Below are 6,000 nucleotides of genomic sequence, written 5' to 3' on the forward strand. Positions count from 1 at the left end.
AATCCTTGACTTTTTAGATATAATGTTTATAAATAAAATATCTAATTTTGTTCAAGACATAATACTGAATTCTTTTTCAAGATTTATTTTATTTATGTGTGAATACAAGATCTGGGGTGTAGGCCAGAGATGTAGGTGGTGAGAGGATTCACCAGAGACAGAGTGGGGAGCAGAACAGGTGGATTTACTGAAATACACTGCTGAGGGGAGCAGCAGGTCACACAGGAGAGGTTTGCTGCATTGTATGTGGGTTAAACTCCCTGGCCCAGGATTGAACTCAGGTCACAGCAGCTATAGCATATTAGCACTGAGACTTTAACCCCTACGCCACCAGGAAGGGACTATAATACAAAATTTAACACCAATTTTAAAAGTTCTAAAGCTATCACAATACTCAGTGGCTAGAATTGGGCTATTTGATGGATTCTTGAGTCTTGAAGTTGAATCTTGAATGGATGTCTATTTCAAGAAAGGTAGAGAGCAACTCGGATGAAAAATAATCTAGCATATTGTAGGAATTATAGAGCGAACAAATCATAATAAACTGAAGAGAAGAGTGGCTTTGCTGGAAGTTATGGGGGATATATTGCTTGCAAATGTGATCCAGAAACTCAGACAATTCAGTTTACCGGATAACTTCCAGTGAACTAATCATTATTAATGCTCTATCGCTATCCTGCAAAGAAATTACTAAGGGTGCTGTGGGTTAAGGTGAATTTCATATGCTATTATTATTTTTTTAAAGATTTATTTATTTATGCATACAAGAGCTGGGGTACAGGCCAGAGGTGGGGGGGCGGTGAGAGGATTCACAAGAGACAGAGTGGGGAGCAGAACAGGCAGATTGACTGAAATACACTGCTGAGGGGAGCAGTGGGTGAGTCAGGAGAGGTCTGCTGTGCCATGTGGGTTGCTCCCTGGCCAGCCGGGATTGAATTGGTGCTGCAGAGGCTGCAGATAGCTTCATAGGTTGCATCTTAACCCTTGCGCTACCAGGGAGGCCCCATATGCTATTATTCTTAATGACAAACCCCAAATACACAAGTAGTCAATTGTAGGGGCAGGAATAACCACAGTGTGGGTTTTCTGATCCAGCAGACCGGGTAAAGGAGTCAGAGTCCTCAGTGGTTTTGCAGGCTTTTATTGGGATTACCAGGTACAGGGCAGGCAGGGGTGCTGGGGGGCCGGGAGGCTGGCAGTCCTCCCAGCCCCCAGCAAATCCGCACACTCTCTGGGCAATCTGGCGTTCTCTGCTTCTGCTTCTTTGCTTCTCTCTTGGCTTCTCTTCAGCTTCTCCTGCTTCTTTCTCAGCTTCTGCTGGCATCCCTGTGACACTGCCCTTAAAAGCACAGTCTTAGCCCAGGTGAATCCCATCTACCTATGCCCACACCCTATTCCAGGTGCCCACCATCAGGCATGCATTCAGGACCTCAAGGATCCATCATCTATTCTGATGGCGGGAGGGCAGAAAAGTCTGACATTTTCTTTGCCCTACAGTCAATGTTAAGTTATGTTACCAATTGTAGGGTAAATAATTGTCAGACTTTTCTGCCCTCCTGCCATTAGATTAGGTGCATGCCTGATGGCGGGCACCTGGAGTAGGATGTGGGCATATGTAGGTGGGATACACCTGGGCTGAGATTGGTCTTATAAGGGTGGTGTCCCAGAGAACAAGCAGGAAACGACCAGGAAGAACGAGCAAGACGGGAAGAGAAGCAGCAAAGAAGCAGAGACTATGAGAGAATGCCAGAGAGTCCAGAAAGAGTTCCCAGGGGGCTGGGAGGCCTGCCAGCCTCCCGGTGCCCCACCTTCCCCTCCCCCCTCACCTGGTAAAATGGCCAATAAAGCCTGAAAAAGCCACCAAGGGCTCTAGGACTCCTCCTTCACCCATCTGCTGGGATCATAGAAAACCTGACCTGTGCCCTCCTGCTGCTACACCATGGAATATAATGGGACCATTAAAAAGGAGGGGGTAATTTTACTCATAAGAAAGCTGGAACATTGAGAAAAGAGAAACTTCCAAAAAGCTCCAAGTTTTTATGCAACTGTATTTTCTAAATCTTCGCACATACTATAGACTTTACTAGTTAACTTTTGCCATCTAAAATGGTTTTTAGAGCCAGTTATTGTATGCATAAATAAATAAATCTTAAGAAAAAAAAAAACAACAAAGAAGGATAATTAGTTTAATGAAACCATTGACCAGTTGACCTGGAGCTAACCTTCGTAACTGAGTGGAAGTTTCCAGGGTCTCCCTGGTAGCACAAGGGGTTAAGATGCAACCTATGAAGCTGTCTGCAGCCACTGAAGTACCAGTTTGATTCCCCACCAGGGAGCAACTCACATGGAGCAGCAGACTTCTCCTGACTTGCCCACTGCTCCCCTCAGCAGTGTATTCCAGCCAAGCTGCTTGTTCTGTTCCCGACTGTCTCTGGTGAATCTCTCACCTGCCTACACCTCTGGCCTGTCCTGTACCCCAGTTCTTGTATGCATAAATAAATAAAAAAATCTTAAAAAAAAAAAAAACAAAACCCAACCCCAAAACAGTCATTTCAAACATTACCAGGCATTTCTTTTAGTATGGGTGTGTTTGGGCTCAGCGGTCCAAAATGCCTTCCTTACACTTGGGCAACCATAGATTAGTATAGGGAGGACTTCCACTCAGTTACAAAGTTGGCTCCAGGTCAACTGGGCAATGGTTTCATTAAACGAATTATCTTTCTTTGTTCGTTTTTTTTTTTTTTTTAGATTTATTTATTTATGCATACAATAACTGGGGTACAGGGCAGAGGTGTGGGGGGATGGTGGTGGTGAGAGGATCCACCAGAGACAGAGCGGGGAACAGAACAGGCAGATTGACGGACATACACTGCTGAGGGGAGCAGTGGGCGAGTCAGGAGAGGTCTGCTGCGCCATGTGCATTATCTCCCCATGTGCATTATCTCCCTGGCCCGGGGATCGAACTTGTGCTGCAGTGGCTGCGGATTGCTTCATACGTTGCGTCTCAACCCCTTGCGCCACCAGGGAGGCCCTTCTTTGTTCGTTTTGGAGATTTCTATGTCTTTACCTGCAGACCAGGCTAGTTGAGGGGAATCAAGAATGAGTGGGGGCCCTGAGTCCGTCCAGCCACGCTTCATTTGAAGATTTTAGGGGATGAAGAAGTCACCTGGCAGTGGCCAACCATCGCAGTCTGGCTCTTCCCAGCTGAAGGTCTTGTGATTGTAGACTCTGCCCCGACCTCAGGCAGGAGGATCACGACCCGCACCTGTGTCCTCACCACCTGGAACTTCTCCCTTGCGGGCACCTCCTTCCTGGCCGTGCGCAGGCGCTGCAGCCGCGAGGCGTGGTCGGTCCAGCAGCTGCCGAGCGCCCGGCCTCGGCCTCCGCCTTCCTCCGCTGGTGCCGCCGCGGGCTAGTCCTTGCCGAGGTAGGTGACCTTGAACCAGGGACGCTTCTTTCTCTGCTCCACTTGCGCCATCTTGTCGGTTCTCAGGCAAGACAGCGAAGTTTCTTCATCTGCCAGATTAACCCGGTTTTTCCCATGGTGACTAAAATGTTCCCTGCAGCAAGAGAAAAAAAGTCTCAAGTATACACTTCAGAATGCTTAATAAGTCACATTTCCCACATCCACTTGGCCAAAGCCTGTTACACAATTAAGCACAAAATCAATGAGGAGGGGACTTTCTACGGGAGGGGTGTGGAGAGATGAACAGATTAGGGCTCTTAGCACTAATATCGCCCACGAAGAGCTCGTGCTCTCTATCTAGTGCTGAGTTGAAAATACCCGTTTCTTTCTTCTGTTGTTTAAATTCGCAACTTTTGGGCCTCCCCGGTGGCGCAGCGGTTGAGCGCTGGGTTGCGAAGCTGCCCGCAGCCTCTGCGGCGCCGGTTCGATCCCCGGCTGCTCCCCGGCCACCGGAGGAGGGTCCCACATGGCGCGCAGACCTCTCCTGCCGCCCGCTGCTCCCCTCAGCAGTGTCCTTCGGTCCTTCTGCCTGTTCTGCTCCCCGCTCTGGCTCTGGTGAATTCTCTCACCCTCCCGCGCTTCTGACTGTACCCAGTGCTTGTATAAATAAATAAATAAAATTAAAAAATAAATAAATAAATAAATTCGCAACTTTTAAAAAAAGTAAGGGCATCTTTGTGAAGTGCAGTTCTTTGTATTATTAAAATGAGACTCTTTGAATCTGGGCAAAGGAAGTTCAGTGCTACTGTGGTCCAGGGACAAAGGCTCTTTTAGCAGAAGTTCAATGTGAAATTGAGAATCGGTACAACAAATGCGATTTTTCATGTTTTTTTTTTTTTTTTTTTTTTTGGGCGGGGGTAGAGAATGCATGCATATAGTTTCCAATTCAAGAGTGAAATGCCTACCCTCTCTGTTGTCTCCAAGTGGTTTGCTCTCCAGAGAGTCAGTGTTTGGAGTCTCTTAACAATGGCCTTCTGGGGATGTTTTGTGCATATGCATGTGGATATTTATGTGCATTTGTTCCCAGGTATGATTTAGAACACTTCTCCATCTATTTCCCCCTCAGGCTCTCAGGAAGTCAGGAGAAAGAAGGCAAAATGCCTTGTGGTCTGTCTTCTGAAAAGTGTCACAAGTGAATTTATAGGTGATTTAAAAAGATTTTTTTACTGACACGCGTGTGGCATTGTTGTAGAGCAGCCCCGATACAAAACGGGGTGCCTGACTGTGGGTCCTCACCCGCACGCTTAAAAGGACTTATCAATGCTCTACTGCAGGCACACGTGAAAGGTTAATAAAAGGTTTATTTACAAGGGAAAGGGAAATGAGGAAATGTACAGCTCTGGGAGAAAAGTGGGAGACAAAGTTTTAAATGAGTCCTACCCGATCCGCCGATCAGGAATCCCAAAATGGCGCTCTGAGAGCTGGCCGCCAGCCAGGAGCGGTGAAGCCAGGAGGCGAGCGATCGCGAGCCAGAGAGAGAGCAAGGCCCACGTGTTTGGTTTTTATATCCAACCTGGCTGCCCAACTCCACCCTCAGGTCCCAGCCACCCTCCCCTTGGTGGTGATGGGATTTGTCTTTCCCAATGTCCTGATGGCTTTAGTCTGGAGTGGGGGTGGAGTCCACAAAGCCTGTATGAGATTATCTCAGGACATCCTTTCCCCCTAACAATTCCCCCCTTTCACTTTTTGCCACCATTTCCATGGTGATGAAGATCAAACATATGGATTCTGGGATACAGTCTCAGATGAAAATTTTCCAGGGTTCCAGTCTGAAAGAAAACGAATCCCTCCAGGTAGTGTCCATTGTGGAAAGCAAAAGTCCTCCATTCCTGGAAAAACAGTTCATCAGTCCCAGCCAAAAGAAAACATCTGGAGGCATTAGCCAGAACAAGACAGCAGATATGTCAAAAATCACAGGAAAAAAAAATCTTAAAATGGTTCAACTTATGTAAAGACAAATTCTCTCAACCTTGATCCCAAATTTTTTAAACAGCATAGCAAAAGTTTGCAAACCAAATCTACTTTTAAACCATATTGCCTATTTTTGCATAAAATCACAGGGCAGAATAACTAAGCAGCAATTTTTAGCTGGCTCCGTTGGAATACTCCATATAGGATTCAGAGCGAACTGTTGACATCCGGTCCGTGTAGGCTTCTGAAAGAAGTTGGTCTCATCAGACTCCACCTGGGCTTTCCTCTTCTCGAGGGTACCAGGGACTTTTCGTTGGCCGGGTTGTCCAGTCCTGCCAATGGAGGCAAGCTTCCTCACCTTCTTTGGAGGTCTCTGGAACCCTACAAACAAGGCATACAGGTTCTCCTCTTCTTGGTTCAGCTCTGTTTCAACTTTCTGGAAGAGCTCCACACAAAGCCACACAATGAAACTTATGTCCAATTTTTTTCAGTTTAAACAAAATCCCTATGGAAGTTATGCAAAAACAGACTCTGAGATAAGTAGTAAAAGATTACTACCACTATTTTTATGCCGTGTTGGTATCAAGGGGAGAGAAAATGCAAACACAAGTTAGCTTTGTTGG

This window comes from Talpa occidentalis, unplaced genomic scaffold (assembly GCF_014898055.3).
Source record: "Talpa occidentalis isolate TD23 unplaced genomic scaffold, MPIMG_talOcc4v2.1 talOcc4.4, whole genome shotgun sequence".
Lineage (NCBI taxonomy): Eukaryota > Metazoa > Chordata > Mammalia > Eulipotyphla > Talpidae > Talpa > Talpa occidentalis.